Raw genomic sequence first — 13936 nt, forward strand, 5'->3', positions numbered from 1 at the left:
CCTCAGACCAGGATGCATGGTCACTGCATGTAAGTCATGGACATGATCTGGTTCCCTCACAGAGAGCAGCTCCAATGTTTTTGCTCTCTAAGCGTGCCATGCAGCAAAGGTTGGCCGAGAGAGGGATACTGGTCACCTACACACAGGTCAAGAGAAAATACTGTGAGATGAGGATCCAGATGTCATCTCAAATTAGCTTTGGCCAAGGCATCTCACATATGACACCAGCAAGTCTGAGTCACCTGGGGCACCCTCACTACCACACCAAATGAATCACAGTCTCCAGAAAAGAAATCTGGAAATGTGCATTATAAAATCTTAGTGCTAAAAGAGGTCTCATAGGCATTTATGCAGTTCTGTCTTTTTATAAACTAGAATAGCAGAGCTGTTGTAGCCCGAACCTTGCACGAGGCAGGCCTGAATTCACAGCTTGCCTCTTTTAGCTGTGTGATCCTGGGCAAGATGCTGAGGCTTCCTGAGCCTCCTGGCTTTGTTGGGAGGGTGTGTACCATGCATAAAGTGGTTTGTGCGCTGTCTCCACATACAGTAAGACTTCAACAGATAGAAGCCATTGTTATTGTTTGACTCGCTCATGGTTAAAGTGCTGGTTTACAGCAGGGCTATGAATGGGATCCTTAAAGTAGGTTACGGTGGTCATATCTTCTATGCTTATGGCAGGCAGAAGGAACGGAGATCATCCAAAGCTATGTACATATATTTAAACATTCTTTATTTGGCATAATTTCAAATTCTAGAAAAGTTACAGAAATAACAGAAAGAAATCTCATATACCCTTCATGGAGATTCTCCAGTTAACTTTTAACATTTGCTTCATCTTTGGATCTTTATGTGAACAGACACACACCCACATATACACATATATAATACCTATTATAGGTATATTACATATATTTCCCCCCTGAGCTATTTGAGGTTTACAGATATGCTTCCTATTAACCCTTTAATATTGGGTTGGCCAAAAGGTTCATTCGGGTTTACACCTGACTGAACTTTTTGGTCAGCGCAATACTTCAGTTTGTAATTTCTAAGAGTAGTTCCCAACTTAATGAGAGTGCAGTCTGGAAATTAACATTGATACTCATCACTGTTTATTTCACAGACCTCCCCACCCAGCCCCATTTATTTTGGCTATTGTTCCAATATTGTTTTCTCTAGACAAAGGAGCCAATCAAAGAGTTTATATATATATATTATATTTAGTTTATATGGTTTTCTCTCTAACTCCTTAGATCTGGGAATGTTTCTCTTTCCTTATCTTTCACAGCCATAACATTTGGGAGAGGACAGGCCTGTTACTTTGTAAAGTGCTCTTTATTTTGGGATTGCCTGACGTTTCATCCTAACTAAATTTAGATTATGCATTCTAGGCAGAAATATAAAAATGTATGCTTTCTCTGTGTATCATATGAGGATATATATGTGGGTCTGGCCCACGACTAGAACTGGTGGTAATGTTTATTACTTCAGATGGTATTTGACAGATTTCTCTAATGTTTTTTGTTAACTTTTTAAATTAATAATAGGTATTTTGTGGAAAAATACTTTAAGACTGTGTACATATGCTGTTCCTCATCAAATTTCCACCCACTGTTTGTGGTATTCATTGATTATTATTGCCTGAACCAGTTATTATAATTGAAAAATGGTGATTTTAAAATTCCATACTTCTATATTTATTACCTGAAATTTGACTGTGAGTTAAAGTTTTTCCTTCTATTTTAAATCAGTATGGCCTCATCAGCTTCTCTTTTATTTATTGGGTCACAAACTATGACTATCATCATTCTTTTCATGCTCAAAGTGTCCTAGATTTGGTCAATGGAAGGCCTTCAAAACTTGTTTCCTGTACATTTTTGACGTTCCTGTAATTTTTAAGGCACTTGCCCAGTTTCTGGGACAGAAGATACCAAACTCATGTACTTTTCCTACCCTTGCCTTGCAAACAGCCATTTCTCTGGTTACTTTTAGTAGAAGACAATATTCAGTAACAAATATCTAGATACTAGATGTGGTCATTGCTAATAGATTGTCATTCCTTCTAGGTCCTCTCAATAGGCAGAGCTAAATAAATGTATGTATATACATGTGTATATGTATAGAAATCTCTATCATAGATACTGTGTATTCACATCAATGCTTCCAAATCTAATTCAATGCAACTGGGTTTCCATATCTGTAACTATTCTGAGAATGAAGAACCTTACTCCAGTTATCTCTGAATGTATTTATTTGTTGATCTCTGTATTTAATCAGTGATAAATAAGATGCAGCTTCCTTCCCCACCCCGAAAGTTTACTGTTAAACTAAAGCAGTAATTCCCTTCACACACAGAGCACAATGATTTCCAATGAACTCGCTTTGGAGGTCACATCATAGATGGAGCAGTGACTGTGAGCTTGGGCCCTAGAAGCAGACCTGGGCTCTAGTCCTGATTCTGTACTTAGAAGCTGTGTGCTTTTTCACAGAATTATTTACCTCTCCAAGCCTCAGAGGATAATGGTACCAACCTCAAGAGGTTGTGAGGATGAAAGGAGTTAAAGGAGCGAATGCATAATAGATGTTAACACAGTGACCAGCACATAGTAAATTTGCAATGAGTGTGCGCTACTTTAATGATAATTGTATTTTCTACTTAATAGAGGAAATTTTCTCTTAACTTTGAAATAGGCCAGTATACAAATTTGGAAAGACAATTATCAATAAGCCTCAAATTTCATTAAAACTTAGGGATGAAACAAATCCTAACAATATTTTAACTTGTATATCCATATGAGAGAAAGAAACTGTATTTAGCTCATAAAAACCTGACTGTTCATAACTTTTTAGGTCTCCACTGAATGCAAAGGGAAGATTGTATTGTGTTAGATGTTATATCATCTTTTTCTGATCTGGAGTAATCATCTGCTTTGAGTCAAAATCAGTTGATGAGTTGCCTTTTAAAGACCTCCAGGGAATTCCTTGGCGGTCCAGTGGTTAGGACTTGGTGCTTTCACTGCTGTGCGCCCAGGTTCAATCCCTGGTTCGGGAACTAAGATCCCGCAAGCCATGTGGTGCAGCCGGAAAAAAGAAAAAAACAAAACCTTCATCAGCTGATAGTTATGAGGAAACGACAAAAGATTTTGAGCATGGTCCATGCATTAGATAATAAGAATGGGACCAGAGTAGAAATGAAGATGATGAGAGTAGGAACATAAAGATAGACTTAGAGGTGATATATTTCAAAGGAAGTGGTCAGCATTTAGCAAGAAATGGTGGACTTAAGTTAGCAAATGAGAAATGAGTACATACATACTTGTTGGTTCCCAGGAGCCTATGCCCCATATTTTTGAAGAAATACAGGTACCAAAGGTTAATAACAGGCAAACTATAACCAGAAAAACTTCCTGGCAGAGCTGGGCATGGGAGTGGACCTTTCTCAGTCTTGATGATCTGAGTGGGGGTTCAGTTCAGTTCAGTCGCTCAGTTGTGTCCCACTCTTTGGGACCCCATGAATCGCAGCACGCCAGGCCTCCCTGTCCATCACCAACTCTCGGAGTTTACCCAAACTCATGTCCATCGAGTCGGTGATGCCATCCAGCCATCTCATCCTCTGTCGTCCCCTTCTCCTCCTGCCCCCAATCCCTCCTACCATCAGTCTTTTCTAATAAGTCAACTCTTTGCATGAGGTGGCCAAAGTACTGGAGTTTCAGCTTTAGCATCATTCCTTCCAAAGGAATCCCAGGGCTGATCTCCTTTAGAATGGACTGGTTGGATCTCCTTGCAGTTCAAGGGACTCTCAAGAATCTTCTCCATGTGGTACATATACACAATGGAGTATTACTCAGCCATTAAAAAGAATTCATTTGAATCAGTTCTAATGAGGTGGATGAAACTGGAGCCTATTATACAGAGTGAAGTAAGCCAGAAAGAAAAACACCAATACAGTATACTAACGCATATATATGGAATTTAGAAAGATGGTAACAATAACCCTGTGTACGAGACAGCAAAAGAGACACTGATGTATGGAACAGTCTTATGGATTCTGTGGGAGAGGGAGAGGGTGGGAAGATTTGGGAGAATGGCATTGAAACATGTAAAATATCAAGTATGAAACGAGATGCCAGTCCAGGTTCAATGCACGATACTGGATGCTTGGGGCTAGTGCACTGGGATGACCCAGAGGGATGGTATGGGGAGGGAGGAGGGAGGAGGGTTCAGGATGGGGAGCACATGTATACCTGTGATGGATGCATTTTGATATTTGGCAAAGCTAATACAATTATGTAAAGTTTAAAAATAAAATTAAAAAAAAAAAAAAAAAGAATCTTCTCCAACACCACAGTTCAAAAGCATCAATTCTTCGGCACTCAGCCTTCTTCACAGTCCAACTCTCACATCCATACATGACCACTGGAAAAACCATAGCCTTGACTAGACGGACCTTTGTTGGCAAAGTAATGTCTCTGCTTTTGAATATGCTATCTAGGTTGGTCATAACTTTCCTTCCAAGGAGTAAGCGTCTTTTAATTTCATGGCTGCGATCACCATCTGCAGTGATTTTGGAGCCCCCCAAAATGAAGTCTGACACTGTTTCCCCATCTATTTCCCATGAACTGATGGGACCAGATGCCATGATCTTCGTTTTCTGAATGTTGAGCTTTAAGCCAACTTTTTCACTCTCCTCTTTCACTTTCATCAAGAGGCTTTTTAGTTCCTCTTCACTTTCTGCCATAAGGGTGGCATCATCTGCATATCTGAGGTTATTGATACTTCTCCCGGCAATCTTGATTCCAGCTTGTGCTTCCTCCAGCCCAGCGTTTCTCATGATGTACTCTACATAGAAGTGAAATAAGCAGGGTGACAATATACAGCCTTTACGTACTCCTTTTCCTATTTGGAACCAGTCTGTTGTTTATGTCTGGTTCTAACTGTTGCTTCCTGACCTGTATATAGATTTCTCAAGAGGCAGATCAGGTGGTCTAGTATTCCCATCTCTTTCAGAATTTTCCACAGTTTATTGTGATCCACACAGTCAAAGGTTAGACATGCATAATCCCACTACAGGCAAACTCAAGGAACCTGCTGACAACAGCTCAGAGTTAAGGTACCACTCTGTTGCTTTTCTTTCATGTTAGCCTGTGTGACATTGAAATTGTGAGCCTTCAAAGTGAGGAGGCAACTATGTCTGAACTTGCAGTCTTCTGAGGCAAAGGGTGCTTCAGTGGTGGTGTGCAGCTGCAAGGGGCCACAGCTAACAGGGTAGAAACAGTTTAGAAGTATGTAACAGGGAAATTTGGAGACTGAATGCAGAATGGAAAATATAAAATATCTGATGTTCAAAGCATGGATGACTTAAATGGTGGTGGGGAAAAAAGAAAGGGATTATAAAGGTAGAGTTGATTTGGGGGTTAACATCTCACATGCTAGTAAAGTAATGCTCAAAATTCTCCAAGCCAGGCTTCAGCAATACATGAACCGTGAACTTCCTGATGTTCAAGCTGGTTTTAGAAAAGGCAGAGGAACCAGAGATCAAATTGCCAACATCCGCTGGATCATGGAAAAAGCAAGAGAGTTCCAGAAAAACATCTATTTTTGCTTTACTGACTATGCCAAAGCCTTTGACTATGTGGATCACAAGAAACTGTGGAAAATTCTGCAAGAGATGGGAATACCAGACCACCTGATCTGCCTCTTGAGAAATCTGTATGCAGGTCAGGAAGCAACAGTTAGAACTGGACATGGAACAACAGACTGGTTCCAAATAGGAAAAGGAGTACGTCAAGGCTGTATATTGTCACCCTGTTTATTTAACTTATATGCAGAGTACATCATGAGAAACGCTGGACTGGAAGAAACACAAGCTGGAATCAAGATTATCGGGAGAAATATCAATAACCTCAGATATGCATATGACACCACCCTTATGGCAGAAAGTGAAGAGGAAAAAAAGCCTCTGGATGAAAGTGAAAGTGGAGAGTGAAAAAGTTGGCTTAAAGCTCAACATTCAGAAAACGAAGATCATGGCATCTGGTCCCATCACTTCATGGGAAATAGATGGGGAAACAGTGTCAGACTTTCTTTTTTTGGGCTTCAAAATCACTGCAGATGGTGACTGCAGCCCTGAAATTAAAAGACGCTTACTTCTTTGAAGGAAAGTTATGACCAACCTAGATAGCATATTCAAAAGCAGAGACATTACTTTGCCAACAAAGGTCCATCTAGTCAAGGCTATGGTTTTTCCTGTGGTCATGTATGGATGTGAGAGTTGGACTGTGAAGAAGGCTGAATGCCTAAGAATTGATGCTTTTGAACTGTGGTGTTGGAGAAGACTCTTAAGAGTCCTTTGGACTGCAAGGAGATCCAACCGGTCCATTCTGAAGGAGATCAGCCCTGGGATTTCTTTGGAGGGAATGATGCTGAAACTGAAACTCCAGTACTTTGGCCACCTCATGTGAAGAGTTGACTCATTGGAAAAGACTCTGATGCTGGGAGGGATTGGGGGCAGGAGGAGAAGGGGACGACAGAGGATGAGATGGCTGGATGGCATCACTGACTCGATGGACGTGAGTCTGAGTGAACTCTGGGAGTTGGTGATGGACAGGGAGGCCTGGTGTGCTGCGATTCATGGGGTTGCAAAGAGTTGGAGACGACTGAGCGACTGAACTGAACTGAACTGATGCAGTTAATTGTAGACATTTTGAGTCTGCAGTGCTGGAGGATGCCCAAGTGGTACCAGGTGACAGGCATATGCACCAAGAGGACAACTTTAGGAGGAAGGAAAGGGCTGGAAATTAATATTTGTAAATTGGGCTAGGAAATAATAATGTGTATAATTGCTATTCAAGGCAATTTCAGGGGAATGGGTCATGACTAAGGGTAAAATCATATTGGGGGTGGTGCTGAGATGAGAGGGAAGACTCAGTGAAGAGTACAGAGTTGGGGCTGACTTGTATGCTGACTTAACAACCAGTCCACTGTGAGTCTAGGATGCCCTTCTGTGGTGTCATTTCCCAGATTTCCTTGCAACCAGAGGGTCTGGATGTGATGCAGGTTCTGAGAATCAGGTGATCTGAGTGAGACTGGCAAGATGTTGATAGCACTTCTGAGCTGCTTCTGCTGACAAGTAAGGTCATGGAATCGTTGGCTGCCTCTGTTCCTCCCAGCTGTCATTTGGCATTCAGGCACCGGCTTCCTGGGGGACAAGAGGCAAAGGCCTAGGAATTCATGCTTTGCTTGTGTGACTCTTGCATAAAAGTTCAGTTGTGGTGGCTTCCTGATCTTTGGATCTCAGTGAAGGCAATATGTTTCTGAAGTCAATGGTTCCAGGGGCAGCTTCCTGAATTCTCATCTTCCTGTGTGGGAGAAGTAGTAGCTCTCCTAGTGGGTCATTTCTGCTGTGATCTGAGTCATTCCTGAAGGCCCAGTCTAGAGCATGCTCTTCAGTCCTTCCAACAATTTTGTGCTCAGTTGCTAAATTGTATCTGACTGTTCTCGACCCCATGGACTGTAGCCTGCCAGACTCCTCTGTCTATGGAATTTTCCAAGCATGAATACTGGAGTGGGTTATCATTTTCTTCTCTATCCAATGATTTTAATGGTGTTTAAATCCTTCTCTGCTGAAAATACTGTGTTGGTTTCTGTTGTCTGCAACTGACCTCCAATTAATACAAACGCCAATGGAGGAAAGATATTCAAGGATAAAGGGCTACATAGTAAATCAAATGGCAACCCACTTCAGTGTTCTTGCCTGGAGAATCCCAGGGACAGGGGAGCCTGGTGGGCTGCCGTCTATGGGGTCGCACAGAGTCGGACACGACTGAAGTGACTTAGCAGTAGCAGTAGTAATTCAAAAACTGCCAAAAAGTCCAGATGAGGATTTCATGAATGCATGCAAACATCCATCCATTATAACAATTGTTATTGTAAGTCCTTAATGGGTACCAGGGGCCACACTGGACATTTGGAAATACTGTACATAGATGAGAAATAGTCTTTCTCTTTAAGAATTCAGTCTAGTTGGGGAGAAAAATCATGAATATAAATGTAATAGACTGTGGCTACTACAACAATAGAGGCATATTCAGGGAGCTAACATTAGAAAAGAGTAAGTGCGCCTAACCTGCAGTGAGACTCGGGAAGGAATTAGGCTTCTTGAAGGAAGAAACCCAAGCTGAATATTGAAGGATGAGTCTTTTTATTTAGTTAATAAATACCAAACACTTACTGTAGGTTAAGCATGATGCTAAGACCTTTACATGCTAGACTTCATGGAATCCTCCAAACATTCATATGAAGTAGAGAATATTAGCAGAGGGAACAGTGTGAGCAAGAAACACTGTTCCAGCCGACACCTAAAGATAGGGCCCTGGCTCCCAGCTGCCGGGGGAGTGTAGGAGCCCAACTTTGATAAGAGTCAGTTAACAAGTCCAAATGATTTTCATATGGACCAGTGCTTCTCTTCTAACTTTTTGTAATATTTTACCTCCCTGGCTCCACTGAGCACCTGCTCAGCTGTCTCATTTTTCCCTCATTCTCCTTTTAAAAGACCATCACCTCTGTACAAATTACTTAGGTGTCATTTATCCTGGATTCTTTCCTCTATTGCAACAGTGTATTATTGATTAAAATCTGTCCTGACCACTTTACCTAGCATCTGGCTTTGTTTATTTTGGTTAGAAATCCTGCGGGCCACCTCTGAGCAGACTGACATCTTTGTCTCAGGGTACCTGTTATATCGGATTGGCCAAAAAGTTTGTTCGGGTTTTGCCATATCACCCAAATGAACTTTTTGGCCAGCCCAATAGATTTGGGGTTTTGAGTCCTGTTATTGTTGGAAATTTGCACCAAGTGTAAAAGAATCCATCATGGACAACAGTTGGAGCCTTGACTAATGTCCCAACAGAGAAGATACAGCAGGAGCAGAGTTCCACAGGCGTAAGATGTGGCTGGGCAGCAGCAGCAGGAACATTCAGGATGGCTCCTTAGTGAGGATGCTGATTTTCTTCCATAACAGGCTAAAAGCCCAAACCAACCAGTTGGCTTGGTTTGGCTATGAGTGAAGCAGAAATGCCTCTGGCTGTGCTCCTAGCGTGGATGAGATACCTTAAGGAAACCCTTTTTCTGAACTGACTCAAAGGGTTAAGAAGAGGGTGATAACATTTATGATTTGCAGGAAACCTAGAAGGTAACACTGGAGAAGGCAATGGCACCCCACTCCAGTACTCTTGCCTGGAAAATCCCATGGACAGAGGAGCCTGGTAGGCTGCAGTCCATGCAGTCCATGGGGTCGCTAAGAGTCGCACGAATGAGCGACTTCCCTTTCACTTTTCACTTTCATACATTGGAGAAGGAAATGGCAACCCACTCCAGTGTTCTTGCCTGGAGAATCCCAGGGACGGTGGAGCCTGGTAGGCTGCCATCTATGGGGTCGCACAGAGTCGGACACGACTGAAGTGACTTAGCAGCAGCAGCAGCAGCAGCAGCAGAAGGTAACACAGCAAAGGTAGTGCCATTAGGAAAGAATGACATTTTCATCTCTAGTATATCCTAGTTTATAAACTATGCTACATTCCCATTTCATTTCTTCCTATCGAGAACATGAGCAATACATATTTTTTCTATCAGAAAGCAGGCTTTCAAGGTTTTGGGCCTTATACTTCTATATCTCTCTTCCTAAAATGTTAGCTGAATAAATATCATCAATATCATCAGATATTTAAATTTGGAGTACTTTAAATATGCATAAAAGACACAACTGTTGGATTATCTTTGTGTTTATAACACTGCCCCAAATGTTTTTAAAAAATTTAGTAGCTAAAAAATGCTATTTTTAAATGATTTATCTTGTGGGTTTTTTTGTTGTTGTTTGTAACTAAAATTTGTTTATAAGTGTAATTTAAGCATTTTGATATGAAAACTGCAAAATGTAAAGACCAGCTAACACATTTTAGGAATCTTATGTGTATATTTATGTAACATCATATTTCTTTATAAAATAGCACTTACCATTGTTTCCTTACCATTTCCATGTGGTCCCTATAAAATATCTGAAAAAAAAAAATCCCTCCTTCACTTGCAATTTCTATAAGGAGCAGTAGCAATTTTTTTTTTAAGTACTTGATAAGATTCTGAGTCTAGCACACCATTAGAAAGATTATTAGTTTTAGATTCTTTCAGAAAATGTAACAAACAGTACTCCAACTCTCACAAATTCAGCAATAGCACAGAGACTGTGCTCGGGGGATGAGCAGTCATCCCCTGAGAGGCTTCAAGGACTGTGAAGAAAATTAGAGTTTTGAGGGGACGTTGGTGGTGGTTAAGATGTCACCTTCCAATCCAGCGGGTGGAGGTTTGGTCCCTGGCTGGGAAGCTAAGATCCCACATGTCCCATGGCCAAAAAACCAAATAGAAGCAATATTGTAACAAATTCAATAAAACTTTAAAAATGACCCACATAAAAACAATCTTTAGGGTTTTTAAAAAATATGTAGAACTCTCACTAAAAAGTATCTAGGATATGAGATGAGAAAGCAGAATTCAACAGCTGGGAGTCACTGACCTGAACATAAAGAGGAGGGAAGATAACGATGGGAATGCTTGGGTGAACACAGGAAGTTAAGGAGTGTTCACTATTATTCATTTATATCTAGTAAGAACTGAATTATGCTGAAAACATTTTTCACTGACTGGTATAGGTATGTGACAAAATGAGAATGAGAAAACTAGAGTGGGTCTTGGAAGTTAAATTTATTTAATTCATTCAAGAACAAGAGCTGTGCTCTTTTTAGGAGATAAAATGTTCTTTGTTTTATACAATTATGTTAATAGACTTTAGCATAATACCCTTAGTCCTGGTTTCCCTAGGAGCAGACCCTAGAGTAAGGATTTGCGTACACATAATCTATCTGGATGGTGGAGGGAACCCCGGAAAAGGAATGGAGAAGTGAGACAGGAAGAGAAGGCAACCACAGCAGGAGTGTCATCAAGCCATGACCACAGTGGGTTACAGGAGCCAAATCCAGTGAGGAAAAGGCCTATGCTTTTTCTGAGAGGTTTCCTCAGACACGTCGGTGTAGCTGTATAGCTGGAGGGAACAAGCCTCTGATAGTGACCTTGAGAGTAATTTTGTTTGTTTTGATCTTGGCAAAAAGATGTTAGTCACTGATCCTGGTTCCCACTTACCTTTTCCAATCCTCCTCCAATTAAATCCAAACATCCGAAAGTCTGGAGCACTGACTGTTCCAGTCACAGCTTCCTCCTGTCACTTGGCGACATAATAACAGCAAGAGGGCAGATGCAGCTCACAGCTAAGAGGCAAATTCCTGTCAATCATTCTGAGGGGGAAGGATGACTCCAGAAATCCAACAAGGATCTCTGAGTTCTTGCTTCCTTCTCCTCTCTGAGCACTTTCGGTAAGGGAGCTCCATGTGAGGAAAAATAAGAATCATTAGCTATAAGCCAAACATGATTTGCCCTAACTGTCCTCACACAACTGCTTTAGAAGCTTCTCTCCTCACTGCTCCAGCCTCTTCTCTTAAAGCACCTCCTGAGGGGTTGGTCAATGGTGACAGGAACTTTTGGAGAAATATTTAATCTCCCCTCCCTGACCTCTGCTTTGTAGGCAATAAGCTTTAATTGTGTCAAATGGTGTCAAGAAGGGCCTCCAAATACATAAAAATATCAATGAACTAATTCTTTTTGGAAAGAAAATACTTTGGGTAGGGTAGAGGAAAGAGGAGTGAACTGAAATGACTTAAATAGTGTAATATGCTAACTTAAAAACAATTACTTGTTAATACTGTTCTAGAGAAATGGGCTCATATCTGTTTAGCTTGTTTGGTATACTATCTGCGAGGTTTTTTTTTTTGTTTGCTTTTGTTTTTTACCACCAGTGCCACCTAGGAAGCCCTACCACATACAAGGCCAGTATCAGGAAAATAGTGATATTCCCACTTTTTTGCGTGGTTTCCTACTGACCTTGCTAGAGGTCCTGTCTACCATGTATATTTCAGACTAGAGACAAGCAACTTGTACTTTATTGAACTATTACTGTGTACTTTATTCCCTTTTGATTCACCCTTAATAACTATTAAGACAATCCAGGGGATGGCCATTGTCCTTCCACATACAGATAAAGAAACCCAGACCCAGATGACAGGGGACTTCCATCCACCTCTGCCTAATCAATGGCATTCCTGGTGTTCAAACCCAAGTCTAATACTAGCCCTGTCTTCTAACCTTCTCCCTGTAATCTCCTGAGAGATATTAGGGATCCAATCATTCAAAGTGGTTATGAGTCCTAATTTTATTTTTAGTGTGTATTATTAAACAGTGATTTAAATTTTTCTCTTTTGAACTTTACTAATCTTGACACTAATTCCTAATACTGCTTTAAAATTTTTTTGAATTGTAGCATAGTTGATGTGGGGCTTCCCAGGTGGCGCTAGTGGTAAAGAACCCGCCTGCCAATGCAGGAGATGTAAGAGATGCGGATTTGATCCCTAGGTCGAGAAGATCCCCTGGAGGAGGTCATGGCAACCCACTCCAATATTCTTGCCTGGAGAATCCCATGGGCAGAGGAGCCTGGTGGGCTACATTCCATGGAGTTGTAAAGATTCAAACATGACTGAGCATGCACATGTGTATATGTTAATCCCTAATTTATCCTTCCCTCCTCACCGCTCCCTTTTAATAATCATGTTCGTTTTCAAAGTATTTGTTTTGTAAATAAGTTCATTTATATCATTTTTTTAGATTCCACATATAAGTGATATCATTTGATATTGTCTTTTTTATCTGACCCATTTCACTTAGTATGATAAGATTTAGCTCCATCCATGTTGCTGCAGATGGCATTATTTCATTCTTTTTATGGCTGACTAGAATTACATTGTATATATGTACCACATCTTCTTTGTCCATTCCTCTGTCGATGGACGTTTAGGTTGCTTCCATGTCTTGGCTATTGTAAATAGTACTGCAATTAACATTGGAGTGCATGTATCTTTTTTAAGTGTGATTTTCTCTGGATATATGCCCAGGAGTAGGATTGCTGCATCATCAGTTCAGTGCAGTCGCTCAGTAGTGTCTGACTCTTTGTGACCCCATGAATTGCAGCATGCCAGGCCTCCCTGTCCATCACCAACTCCCGGAGTTCACACAAACTCATGTCCGTTGAGTTGGTGATGCCATCCAGCCATCTCATCCTCTGTCGTCCCCTTCTCCTCCTGCCCCCAATCCCTCCCAGCATCAGAGTCTTTTCCAATGAATCAACTCTTCGCATGAGGTGGCCAAAGTACTGGAGTTTCAGCTTTAGCATCATTCCCTCCAAAGAACACCCAGGACTGATCTCCTTTAGAATGGACCGTTGGATCTCCTTGCAGTCCAAGGGACTCTCAAGAGTCTTCTCCAACACCACAGTTCAAAAGCATCACTTCTTCAGTGCTCAGCTTTCTTCACAGTCCAACTCTCACATCCATACATGACCACTGGAAAAACCATAGCCTTGACTAGACGGACCTTTGTTGGCAAAGTAATGTCTCTGCTTTTGAATATGCTATCTAGGTTGGTCATAACTTTCCTTCCAAGGAGTAAGCGTCTTTTAACTTCATGGCTGCAATCACCATCTGTAGTGATTTTGGAGCCCCCCAAAATGAAGTCTGACACTGTTTCCACTGTTTGCCCATCGATTTCCCATGAAGTGATGGGACCAGGTGCCATGATCTTCATTTTCTGAATGTTGAGCTTTAAGCCAACTTTTTCACTCTCCTCTTTCACTTTCACCAAGAGGTTTTTTAGTTCCTCTTCACTTTCTGCCATAAGGGTGGTGTCATATGCATATCTGAGGTTATTGATATTTCTCCTGGCAATCTTGATTCCAGCTTGTGCTTCTTCCAGCACAGCATTTCTCATAATGTACTCTGCATAGAAGTTA

The sequence above is a fragment of the Bos mutus genome, chromosome 9, assembly GCF_027580195.1.
Source record: "Bos mutus isolate GX-2022 chromosome 9, NWIPB_WYAK_1.1, whole genome shotgun sequence".
Lineage (NCBI taxonomy): Eukaryota > Metazoa > Chordata > Mammalia > Artiodactyla > Bovidae > Bos > Bos mutus.